Here is a 13,703-nt window from a genome sequence, read left to right as displayed (position 1 = left end):
TTCTACAAGTCCCCCTTCACCCTGCAATCCCTTGGATCCCCTCTCATGTGCTCCCAAAGGTTACCCAGACTTCCAGTGCAGCTTTTTACGAGGCACAGGAGGCTGCAAGGAGAGGAGGTATCATGAAGCTCACCTTTCCTCCTCCTTCCTCCCATGTCAGTGGAACTCTGCTAATCCAACCTAAGGTGTACCCTTGCATTTTCCTTAAAAATAAAAACAGCCCTGGGGGGGATTAGGATCAACAGCTCAGGGAGGGTTCTTGTAACCCTTTCCCCCTGCATGGTGTTCCCAATGGAAATCCACCCAGGACTGGCATCAAGGCTAGGCATGGTTGGGCAGCTCCCAAGGGTACACACCCCAGCAGGGGCCCACTGACAAGAACCGCCTGGAGCTGCCTCTCCTCTTCATCATTGCAACCTGCTTGTTGGCCTGCTTCTTGCTCTGGCCCAGACAATGCTGGTAGTGAGAAGTAGTAGTAGTACCTCCCCCTGCCTACTTGGCCATTGGCTTTCTGCCTGCCAAACAAGGAGGTAGTAGCAATGATGTGAAGAAGATGAGGAGCAATAGAGGTGGGTGCTAATGGCAGTGAGAAGATGGACTCAACAAGGAAGGGTACCCATTGAGTGTCTTGCCCAAAGGCCCTCCAAAACCTGGAGAAAAGCTATTTATTCAGTATTCAAAATGTACAACAGAGTAGGTAGTAGCTATACTCGTTGTGTGTGTATCTGTACCTCTATCTGAGATGGCGCGGAGTTTCTGAGCACTGTAGATGTTGGATCAAAGAGATTCTGTGCTAGAGATCCCATGACTCAGACACTGAAATGCTTAGCTGCATGTGCTTGTTGAACTGAGACAAATGGGATGAGCAGGTCAGTCTGACGAGCTAATCAGTACTCTTCTGATTATGCTTCCAGGACATATGCCACATATTGAAAGAGTTCATGGATGGTTGCCAACACAGAGACCAAGGATGTCCTGTCCTTTCTGGACTATTGAACAGCATCTTTAAAAGTACAAGTCCCTGCTCCAGTCTTATTTCTGTGTTCCCCTATGGACCAGAACTTTGAAGACAATCACTCAATGCATCTCAGTTCCTCAAAGCTTGTGAGAAAGAGCAGCTAGTCTGCATTGTTTTATCCCCAGACTTCTGCTCCTTTCCCTCTGTGAAGATATATAATGCCATGGCAGGAGAAGGGTAGTATTTTGTTTTATTCTTTGTTCTAATATGTTGTTCAGTCAGTTTTTCAAAAATTCTAAATATTGTCTACCTGACTCCTAGGGAGCAGCAAAAAAAAAGGGGGGGGGAGTTTCCACCTATGAGAAGAACTAAAATAGACATCTAATTGCATGAATACATTTATTAATTTGGTATATTTATTTATTTGGGATACTTATATCCTACCTCTGATGTTCTCAAGGTGACTTACAGTATATTTAAAACACAATGAAACCAATAACAGTTACTAGGGAGGGGAAGCAACTAATGTTCCGCTTCTGAATCTCGAGGCCATAGCAGGTCTCAAAGGAAATGATTTATTTATTTATTTATTTATTTTAGCATTTTTATCCTGCCCTTTAGCCAAAAAGGCTCTCAAGGCAGCTTACAAAAATATTTCTTAAGACAGTCCCTGCCCACAGGCTTACAATCTTAAAAAAAAAAAAGACACAAAAGGAAAGGGGAGGGAGGAGGGGGGGAAGAAAAGCAAATTCAGGCTCTAGATTCTTAGTTGCAGAGTTCAGCAGTGACAGTTGGTAGCAGGAGGGAGGCGGCTCTCAGCTGGAGCTGGACCCAGGCACGATGGAGAGGTACCTGGCTGCTGCTTCCTCCCCCACTGACCTGTGATGTCCTGTAGGGTGACCATATGAAAAGGAGGACAGGGCTCCTGTATCTTTAACAGTTGTATTGAAAAGGGAATTTCAGCAAGTGGCATTCGTATATATGGAGAACCTGGTGAAATTTCCTCTTCATCACAACAGTTAAAGCTGCAGGTGCCCTGCCCTCTTTTAAATCTGGTCACAGTATAGCTGCAGTATAGCTCCTGCAGCTTTAACTGTTGTGATGAAGAGGAAATTTCACTGGGTGTGACATGCAGACAAATGACACCTGCTGAAATTTCCTTTGCTATGCAACTGTTAAAGATACAGGAGCCCTGTCCTCCTTTTCATATGGTCACCCTAAGTGTCCTGCCACGTCTTGGCTTCACTTGAGACACCCACAAGCTACCTGACAGGATTATCCATGCCACTAGCACTCAGGGCCACTCAATCCCCCCTGTGCTGATGAAGTGTGTGAGGGTTTTGGCCTACTGCTGCTGCTCCTGTCTCGCCTTTGTTCTTTAGGCTCCACAGCCCAGCAACACAGACCTCAGTTTCCCATTCCGCTACCACCATTAATTGTTTTCTCCACAGTCACTCCTCCGCAGACCACACCAGTTGTTTAAAAGTAATTAGTATTTATTAACATTAGTAAGTGTGTGTACATAAGCTTATTGGTTTCCTCAGTTCGAATGTGTATGATTACAATGTTCTAAGCATATTGGTTTCTGTCAGTTCTATTCTCATATAAGGTTCCACTACAGAATACTAAAATCACCCACTTCTCTCATATAATCCTACCCTTCCCTCATATAATCATCCACTTCTCTCTATTCCACTTCTACCCTTCACTTCACAGAAATGATCCCCAGCCTGTAAATGGTAACCAGAGCAGCCAGATATTAGCCACACGCAAAGCAGAGCTCTTTCACCTGGGCGGCGGTGGCTGCCTCTTGCAATTTCTGGCTCCTGCTGGGAAATGCAAGCGGCATTGGGAAAGCAAAGATGGTTACAGACCTCTCCCCAGTCCAGGAATGGCCTGAGACATCTTGCTGCATGAGATGAAGGACAAGGTGGCAACCCCTCTTCAGTCCATATACAGAAGCTGACTGGATTGGCATTTGAATCTTACTTCCCCTACCGCACTGTTGCCTAGTTTCGGGGATCCAGGAGATTGCATGGCATACACCACTCTTTCCTCCAACAGAGAGGAAGAGCCAGAGAGTTCATGAGAAAGCTGCCCCCACTGCCCCTTTGCATTTGCTGCCTCTTCATCACAACATTCTGAGTGTGGGAATTTATTTTCAGTACCAGAACTGAACTGAGCTCACAGTCCATTCACACAAAAGTCTGCTCTTAGTTACCTCAAGCTTTCTTGAGTTCAGTATTCTAATCAAGGAGGAGAAAGACATTTTGTTCAGCAGTTGGGTGATGGAAACCCGAATGATTTTCTGCTAATCATCCAGAGATCTACCAATATATCTTGATCTACTTTCTGCCCAGCCCTGGTCTAAGGGTTACATACAAGTATCAGAAACATATTAACCCAACTGAAATGCCAGCTTATGGTTAATTCTCCACTCATGCACAGTTTTGATAAGGTCCAATGTCTGTATATAAGTTAATCATTTTTGGTGAAAATCTTCTGTAACTTTGGAGGGACTTTTTCTGTCAAAGAGTTAATGGTGATGGCTCTCCTTCCTGCACACAAGACCCAGCCATTCACACAAAACTTTCAAGGAATGAGCAACCGCTTATCTGTGTAAAGAAGAGCAATGGTATAGGAAAAATTAAATTAGAATTACTTACATCACTGCATAGGTAGGAGTAATTTTCGGGTGTCACTTTACCTTTTTCCCCTTCTTCATTGCACAGAAAATTTAAATCCATGTTTCATTTTCAGGGGTTTCTTCAGTTATTACCAGATAGTTTTATCACATATAATATACCCAAATACTTGTGTGAAGAAACAGGCTTCTATACGCTCAGCCATTGTGGATGCACGCAGTTGTGTCACTAGGTAATTTTAGACTCTTAGTTTAGGGTGCAATCGTATGCATGTTTAAACAGAATAAAATCCTACAACTCTCAGCATTCCCAGAATGCTGGGTGTTGTGGAACTTTTTTCTGTCTAAACATACATAGGATTGTGCCTTTAATGGTTTTATGAAAGGGAGGGGTGTCCTTTAAAAGGCCACGTATATTACTTCAGTAGTGAAGAACACAGCTAATGTATCTCTTCACCTCCAGTCACCATCCCATCCCATGCTTTACAATTGCTTCAGCGTTCCTCATACGTTAGCGCAATAAACCAACAGATGGTTTGCCAAATACTCTGAGCACCTGCAGATTCACATTTTTAACTCACTGAAATTCTAGCATCATCATGATTAGAGGGATAAAATGGAGTTTGCTTCTGTTGCCCTAATACCCTCATCACCTGCTGATCTTTGGGTGGACATTTGACCCCTCCCTCGGCTGCAGGCCCTAGATTTTGGCTCCAAGGTCTAGCCATACTGGAACCAGTGGGTGCACATGTGGAGCTAGTTGAGAATGGTCACGATACAGATTTGCATCATGATGCTCATCAACTCCCATCAAGGGTGGGTAGTGTTGTTGTTGTTTTAAAAAACAGCTTATGTAGCTGTTGAGGCAGATGGTGATTTGCATACCCATATGGGGGCCACTAGTTGTTGTCTGAGACTAGTGGCAGGTCAAGATGTCCTGCCACGTGAGGCGGGGGGGGACACAGGCCACTGCTGCACCACAGTAGCAGCCACGCCACAGCAACCTGCTCCCTCCCCTCGCCTCCCTGCCCAATCTCTTGCTCTGGGAAGGTTCTCCAAATGAGAGATTGGGCAGGCAGCCTCTTCAGAGAGGCTCATCAGTTGCTTTGTGGCTGACATAACTTTGCAAAGAGGCCACATGCCTACTTGAACTCTTATTTGGGCAACTATCCCAGAGCAAGCGATCAGGCAAGCAAGTGGGCAAGCAGGTGGCCTCTCCACTGAGTTTCATGGCCTGAGTGGTGATGGGAACCTGGATCTCCCGAGCCCCACTTCATTACACCACACTGTCTCAGAAACATTAAACAAGCTGGCAGTGTTGTGAGTTCTTATACTTTATGTGTCAGCAGAAACTGAGTCTTAAGAAAACCATTTTGGGGTGCTGCTTTGGACCCCTTGAAGAAACAAGATTTTAGAGAGAAAGACTCTCCTACTTTTTGTCTTACTCTCCTGTTGGAGCTTGCTTTTCACGGACACTGGGAAGAACCTTGGAATTGGTATCATGCTGTCTGTCATGAGGCAAAGGATTGCACACATGCTGTTTATTATTACCTCTATACTAGGAATTATGCATCTTGGAGAACAAAGCAGTTATGCTTATAAATTATCTTCAGGATCTGCTTCATTTACTTCTCTTCTGCTAGGAAATTGACCTATAAAACAGAGCCATGCATCTTGACCTGAGGATGATAGGACAAGATGAGAATAGCTTAGCCTCCAAGGTATACTGGAGCATATCCGAGAGGTGGGTCTGGTCCTGGCAGCAACTGCCCTGGGAGGACATGGGGAACGGATACAGACAAGGGCCAACTTCTTTTGCAGTGCAAGCCTAAGCATGGATACTCAGATGTAAATCTTGCTGAGTTCAGTAGGACCTACTCTTTGCTTAGGAATATTGCAGCCTCACTGAGCAAGACCCATGTGGACATTTCTCCTTCCTATTCAGAGCAGATGGGCGAAATGAGCAAGTCCAGGGTAGACCTAGGCTAGCTGTTCTGGGTCCAAATTATGTTTTTGAATTTTTAGCTGTTAGGGTGGCCATGTGTCCTACTTTACAAAGGATAGTCCTCTATTTAAAGGACTGTCTGGGCCATGGCTAGATGAGGCCTATGTCCCGGGATTGTCCCAGGATCATCCCTGTGCATCCACATGATGCACAGGGGATCCTGGGAGCAGGGAAGGATGATCCCTCCCTTGGCCTGGGATTTCACCCTACCCTTTAATCCCACTTTTTCCATGGTTTTGGGATGATCCCGTGACCGCGGAATGTGTGGGCAGGGGTCGTGGGTTGTCCCGGCTCCTCGGGAGTGACTGTGAGGAGCCAGGAGCCAGACACGGGGCACAGAGCTCTGTGCCCATCAGGGGTGGGGTGGAGGGAGGGCAAGGTTTTTCTAAAAAAAAAACTTATCTTGCGTTCAAGCACTCCTGCACTCATTTTTCTTTTTTTTAAAAAAACAAAATGGCGGCTGCAATGTCGCACGCTGCGTGTAGACCAGGGCGACGATCTCGCAATCATAAAATCATGAGATTGTCGCCCTACTACCCCCTCGTCCAGCCATGGCCCTAGTCTAAGCCGAGTTTAAAGAGAAAGAGCCATAAGGAGGGAGAGTAAAGGCCCTGAGATTACCCACCAAGAATTTGTACCTGGATAGCAGACTGAACAGGTACACAGGTAAACTTATCAGTCCCCACTATGGTGAGATGCACCATATTTCTATTTACAATATAGGAATTTCCAAGTCTGCATCTATATATCCAGAGGTGCATCTATGGATTATAAATTAGCATATGCAAATGTTATGCCAATCTTTCAGGAGGGTGGTGCATAACTGGCCACCCTACCTTCCTTGGATTCTTAAAGGAAATGCAAAATAGAATTTTTTTAAATAAGAAATTAACAAATACCACTCAGGCTTTATCCCCTTGTAGAGGTGTGCTGGAAGACCCCCGGCATTTCCTGCTGGAGCCCCAAAAGTCTTAGAACAGAGTCCTCAACTATATGAAGGCTGTTGGCATAGATGGGGTGTGGGGGGGAGAGAGATTAAAAGATTGTGTCAGTATAGATTCTGCCAAATATCTATGTAAGATTGAAGTGAAATAATGCACTGGAAGTTCTTTCTGGAAAACTTGCAATAAAGCAGTGGTTCTCACACTTTGTTATAGTGAGTCTCTCACAGTCAAGGGAACAGCAGTGATTGGTGCTAAAAGACAGGCAGTGGGCTTAGCAATATATTTATATTTTCTCCCCGCATGGGAACAAGTAGATCAAAAGAAATGAAAACGAGCAGAACCACATGCACCTGCAGCATAGTGAAAGGACGCTGTGGAAGCTGGCCATGAAAACAACGACAACAAAGGAATGTAATCGCAACTTCCAGCAATGGAAATACAACCGGGCTGAGTGAGAACACAGTGCCTTGCAGTGGGAGGGCACTCTGCTTGCTTCGTATGAAGTCACTTTGATGCAGCTACCCCACATGGTGGCATTTATTTATGCCGATATTACAGCCACGTTAGTGGGGGTAATCACAGAGTTACTTCCCATTTAATTGGCAGCCTCCTTCCTGATGGGTACCTTAAGACAGGGGTGGGCAGAAGGTAGATCAGGATTGACTGATAGATCTCTGGGTGATTGGTAGTAGATCAGCAAGGGGTTCCGACTCTTTACTGCAGCCTTCTCCAAGCTGGTGCCCTCCACCTGTTTTGGGCTTCAACTCCCATCAGCCCTAGCCAGCATGGGCAATGGTCATGAACTCTGGGAATTGCAGTCCAAAACATCTGAAGGACACCCAGCTGGGGAAGGATGCTCTATTATTAACAATAAGAAACAACAAAAAGCTGGCCACCAGTTTCTCTGCTCCATGCAAAGTTTGGTGCTGAAATGGAGAAAGCTCATGGGGGAAGCCAGGAGCAGATTTGAGCATGGGGGGCGAAATGCAGGCTCAGCTTGGCAACTAAAGAAAGCTTGGGATGGCATGTTTGAGTTGGTTGCAAGCACTATATTGGACAGCCAATCCACATGTTGCTGCATCCGTACTGTGACATTAAAACTTGTGGACCAGGCCTAATACTACTACTTTAAAAAATTGCTGCAGCTCAGCCTGTTACCCTGAATGGTTAAAAAAAAAAATCTAGAGGCAGCACTACCAAGTTTAATTTCTTTTGGATCAATGAGCACTGGAGATGCATGGCACCTTTGCTTTACATTTGTTTGATTTGTTAATTTTGTTTTATTTAGGAATATCCAAGCAGATCATAAGAGGAAGAGAACAAACTCTTGTACTCAGCAGTAGGGCTGCTAGTCCACATCAGACCCAGGGCTGGCCCTACCATTAGGCAGAGTGAGGTGATCACCTCAGGTGGCCGATGGTAGGAGGTGGCAGCAAGGAATTGGAGGAGAGAACTGGGTGCCAAACAGCCTGTCCTGTGGCCCCTAAGCTAACCTGCTGCCTTTGTGTGCATTGGAGGCTGCTGTTCCATTGTCAGTATTGAAGGAACAGTCCAGTCAGCTCTTATACATGGAGCAGGAGAGGACACCATCTTGTTCTTCACCTCAGGCAGCAAAATGTCTTGGGCTGGCCTTGTCTCAGAGAGTCACCCTGTACCCTAAGGTGCCCTACCTTTAGCCAGCTCTCAGTATCCTTTGATCCTCTCTCTCTCTCTCTCTGCCTCCCAGTTACAAGCTGCCCACTGCTGTTTCTCACACACAATCTGCCAGGTATTCATCTTAAGCCCCATCCCTCGAGCTGAATTACCCATTCAGGGGAACATCCGTGAGCTTTAAGAAACATTAACATTATTTTGTCAAACTCAAAACAAGTCTCAGTTCAAGGCTAAACTTTAGCAATAGACAGAAAACCAAGTCCTGTTCCATTGACATGAATAGGGATAGTTTTGATACAATGTCGTCAGGACTGGGGTAGCAAGGACCAGTGAATCAATGTGTTTCACGTCCTCTTTTTGCAGAAAAGGAAGGAAGGAAAGCACTCATGGAAATTCTGCCCCGTATCCTTTCCTTTCTTATTGTCATGCTTTGTGTAACTAGCTTAGCTGATTTGACACCCACTGCACAAAAGGTTGTCCCTTCTGTTCTATCTCTCTTGGACGGTATCAAGAAGAGACTGAAAAAGCAGCACAGCTGGTAAGACAGTGATCCCAAAAATATACAAAGGCGTACCAGAGGGAATAGTCATCAACATAAAGTGAACAAGCACCCAGACTATTGATTACATGCTGCTCACAGAACACTGGGCATTTCTGCCAACTTCTTTCCACTCATACGCTGAGCTACAGACAGCATGTTGTACTTTGCATCATCAGTTTTGATGAATAATGCACTGATAAACACTGCAGCCAATATTCTGTTAGAGCTGAGAAGCCAGATGTCATCTGGACCTCCAATAGTTTTAACCCTGGGCCAGAGACAGACAGTGAAATAAACACTAGACTGCACCGCAGAACCTGCAATTCCTAAGTGCAAGATTATGTACAATATTAGTGTAGACTAGAAAGCATATGGGAAATTAAGAGCCATTGTAACCTGTTTCCCCATAAATGAGTAAAGGGATGCAGATAAGCTTCCTGAGCACAGATCTGCCTAAACAGGTTGCTCCCAAGTTCCTGACGCCCATTACGGTCTACTCACCCCATACATTTGACAGGCCAGGACCTCATTTTAAACCTTTATGCTTAGAAGATCCGATATCCAGGGTGAGAGTGACCAAGCACTGAGCCTAAATCATGAGCTTGCAGCTGGAAAGAAAGTAAATGTAAAAGGCTTTAGTATAAAGTATTTCTAGACTTTCTCCAGTACCTTTATACAATTGCTAGAGATATTTGGGAGGAAAAAATGGATTAAGTAGGGATCCCATGAGAGAGCAATGGCAACATTAACAAAGATGGCAGCAGAAGCCCTGCAGTTCCGGACAAAGCCAGCAACGTCCACAGCACTAGCCGCCACCTGCAGTCTGATTTGACAGCTTCAATTGGGATGCCATTCTCCAGGAAAACAAAGTGTAACAGAGTTGGTCCAGATCTCTGAAATCCCTGAAACCAAAGTGAAACCATAAGCCGATCTCCAGGGGGGCTAGAGACAAACTGGCAGCGTTTATTCTGAAGTGACTGGCTCAGCGATGCCCTGAGTAAGAACCCATCCCATAGGGGCCAGCTTCCACAAGCTATAAAGGCAAGTAGGTAAACAAAATATGATTGTGCAAAATCTGGGCTATGGCAAGAAAAGCAAGAACCAAAGCCAAAGATGAAAACCAAAAATGGCCAAGTTGGGCTGGCTCTATAATATGAGGGTGGCGCCTGTCAGGCATAAGTCTTCAACAAAGCCGGAGACTGTAGGTAGTTTTATTAGTAATAGTTGTAGATTGTCAATGTCTCTGAAAGCTTATCCCTGTCAGAGTTTCTCAGGGGAGTAGCTCTCTCACTCTCTGTCATGGCCTTGCAGCTGTACAAGCTTTCCCTGGGAACCTGGGTATGGTGGAAAGGCAGGGTGCACTGTTTGAAAGAGTCACTCAGATTGTAGCGTCATCTTAGTGGGTGGAGCAATTCCACCCCCTTGGCACATGGGCATGTTTTACAGGTCACAGGTCCTGTCTGTCAGGTGGCTTTGAACAAGCTTTTATAAGATGGAGCAAAAGTGGAATTGCTTTTGCTAGGTTTCATCTCTCGACACAAGGCCTGAAATCCCTCCTACTTGGATTGATCTCCGCTTGGGACTTTGAAAGGACTCTGCACATGGACTCTCTATTAGGACTTTGGATTTCTAAGAACTGTCCCATGAAAAGTACTGTGAGGCTTTTTATAGGCTTGCACTTGCATTTGCTGTGGATTGTGTGTTTGTGGCCAGACTCAGGTGGCAGGGAGTTGCCGGTGCTAAAGCAGAAGCACAGGACTCTTGTTCCCTGAGTATTTAAATTGGCTTTGGACTGGACAGCTCTTCAACTAGAGAACACCTTCAAATAAATCTCCGTTCTTTGACAGCCCTTCAAATAGAGAACTGTTCTCTGTAAAGGAGGACACATTGCCACCCTAAACAGTGCATAGATAGTAGGTTGGAAATTGTTATTCAGAGGTGTCCTTGGGGAAGAAGAGTTATTTGAAACACATTGGGCTTTAAATAAATGATCTTTTTCCCCTAAGTTCCTGGAGGTTTCCTTCCATCTTTTTCTATGAAGTTTCACATACTGATGCATATGTAAGCTTGAAAGAATTGAGACAATTCATAATGCTCTCTACATTATGGAGTACAAAACTACTAAGAATTGTAGCTGGTCATGCTGGTCTATTAGACAAAATCCTGAAAGCCTAGGAATGGTAATAACTTCACTCAGACCAGCCAAATGTCACAATAGTATGAAAAGTGTTAATGTTCTTCAGACCTGATGAAGAGTTCTGGAGAATTCGAAGGCTTTTTGTGGGTCCTATAAAACCAGTACTATTCTGTTCCATTTGTGTTTAAACCACGCACAAATGATTAGAAATTCCCAAACTTGGAGGCTTCCGATCATCAATGCAGGGCAGGAGCAGCAGCAGAGGCAAATCCCCCCCATTGTCCCACTTTGCATTTTTCCCTAGATGGGTTTTTTGCCTGTCTAGCGACAGTGCTTCATAAGAGGAGGGAAGGAGTCTGAAAGAGGCCCAGGATAGCTCATATTCTGGCCTCTCCAGTCTCTTCCCCTTCCCATCCACAAGAAAACCCACTCTTTCCCCCCCCCTCACCAAGGATACTTTTCTAACCTTGGAGGTCAGCTGAAGAGATTCTGTCCATGCAGGTTGTGAGGGGGAGGGGGTTGGAACACTATTTCTGACATCAGAGCAGGGGGAACCCCAGTATCCTATGTCCTGTCAAACAATAGCATTGCTCCTTCCATTTACTCAAACGTCAGAAGGTAGGAAGGGATTTATTAATGGCAGGATTTTTAAAAATGCTTTTGGAGACTACGTACATCCTATTCCTTTTATAGTGCTTTCCAGGAAAGAAGGTCCCCGTCAGATAGAAAGGAAACATAAGTTGTTTCAAGAAATTGAAGTAAAGCTTTTAAAGAAATAGTTTCAATCAACCAGAAGACCAAACACACACACACACAACAACAACAACCGTCCAATATTCTGAGCCAAGAGATTCTGTGACAAATTAAACTTCCAAATATTGTTCAAGGAAGGCTTCCTAAATATTCAACGCCTACTGGCCCTGCTAAAGTCCACTTGTGCCTAATAAATCAAAGATATTGATTTAAAAACAGCTAATCTGCATGAAAATATGACCAGCCCACAATACTGCCAAGGACAGGCTGCTCCCTGATGGTTTGCTCAGCAAATACAGTATGTGGGATTTAAAGAGGACACATTAACTAAACATCACTACATTTTGAAAGTAAAGTCTCTGAGAAAACCCATCTTCCCCCTGAAGGTCAATTTCACTTTACATTTGAATGATGGGCCCAGTAGCCTGCACTAAAGTACTATGACAGACCTTCACACACTGTTCTCTGAACATACTCCAGCACTATTCAACTGACCCAACCAAGTGTGCAAGATGGTGCTAAGGACATTCTATGTTTTCTGATAAAGATCCAAACAGGGCCAGTGTCATTAAAGGAAGTAAAAGGAGTAGCGAGCTCTTGGATGTCAGACACAAACCATTTCCCAGGAATGCCCTGTTGACCTTTTGATTTGACTTTGTAACGGCCAGCCCTCCTTTTACCCAGGCTTTCCCCTATTATCCCTTTATGCTGAGGATAATAAGCCTAAGGAGTGGGACGTAGCTCCCAAATCAGCTGTACCCACCAGAGCGGGGCAAAGCTGGTAGTAGGCCTGGGCCAGGTGGGAAATGTAGGCCCCATTTCAAACTGTTCATTAAGTATTTTTTAATCAGTTCTAAATATGTATGAACTAGAATGATTTATAAAAAAGATAATGGCAAGCACTTTTATTCAAGATTTATATAAGACATCACTTCTTCACATTCAGAAATGCTTTACGTGCTTTTCTTTGGTCAAATTCATCAACAACAACAGAGAAATCAAGCAACTTTGCCCAGGAAGACTTGGAGTAGCCCCCTCAAAATCGTAGGCCCATGCCAACTGGCCCTACTGCCCCACCCCACCCCCTGCCCAGCCCTGGTACCCATGGACTTAGCTAACCTTTTACCAGCCACAACTAAGGTAGAATTAAAACAGCCAATCACACACAAGCCCCATCCTGCCTACAGTTAACCGTAATTTCTTGCAAAACTAAATACTTTCATATAAATATAATAAAACAGATTAACATAACAAGCAGGTGATTTTGTCACAGACCTCTTTGTCAGATCAAAGGTGAAGGAGCCTCCACAGAATTGTTTGGAGTGGTGCTCATTTGTTTGCTAACAAAAAAGAGAGGAAGCCATTGATGCAAAGTCAAAAGGAAAAGAAATTTCAAAGGTGTTCCAAGAGTCATTTATTGGCCCAGCATCTTTTGGATCATGTGGTTCTTCTTCTGGGGCAGCAGGTTTGATCGATTCAAATGATAAACAAAGCACTCTTGCACCTAGACATGATAGAGGTGTACAGTCATGACAGAGCTGTACAAAATTTTGTAGACATGATAGTGGTGTACAAAATTATGCATGGTGTGGAGAATGTGGATGGGGGGGCATTTTTCTCCCTCTCCCATAATACTAGAACTTGGGGTCATCCCATGAAGCTGATTGGTGGGAGGTTCAGGATACAGAAAAGGAAATACTTCTTCACACACTGCATAATTAAACTATGGAATTCACTACCACAAGCTGTAGTGATGGCCACCAATTTAGATGGTATTAAAAGGGGGGTAGATAAATTCCTGGAGGAGAAGGTTATCAATAGCTATTAGTCCTGATGACCAAGTGCAACCTCCAGTATCAGAGGAAGCAAGCCTGTATACCCTAGTTGCTGGGGAACATGGGGGGGAGGGTGCTGTTGCACCGTGTCCTGCTTGTGAGTCCCTGGTTGACAGCTGGTTGGCCACTGTGTGAACATAGTGCTGGACTAGATGGACCCTTGGTCTGATCCAGCATGGCTCTTCTTATGTTCTTAAATTCTTACCTAACCTTACCGTAACTCAGTCATTTGT

Source organism: Elgaria multicarinata, chromosome 7 (assembly GCF_023053635.1).
Source record: "Elgaria multicarinata webbii isolate HBS135686 ecotype San Diego chromosome 7, rElgMul1.1.pri, whole genome shotgun sequence".
In the NCBI taxonomy this organism is placed as follows: domain Eukaryota; kingdom Metazoa; phylum Chordata; class Lepidosauria; order Squamata; family Anguidae; genus Elgaria; species Elgaria multicarinata.
The sequence above is the reverse complement of the archived record's forward strand: the minus strand, read 5'-3'. Positions refer to the sequence as shown.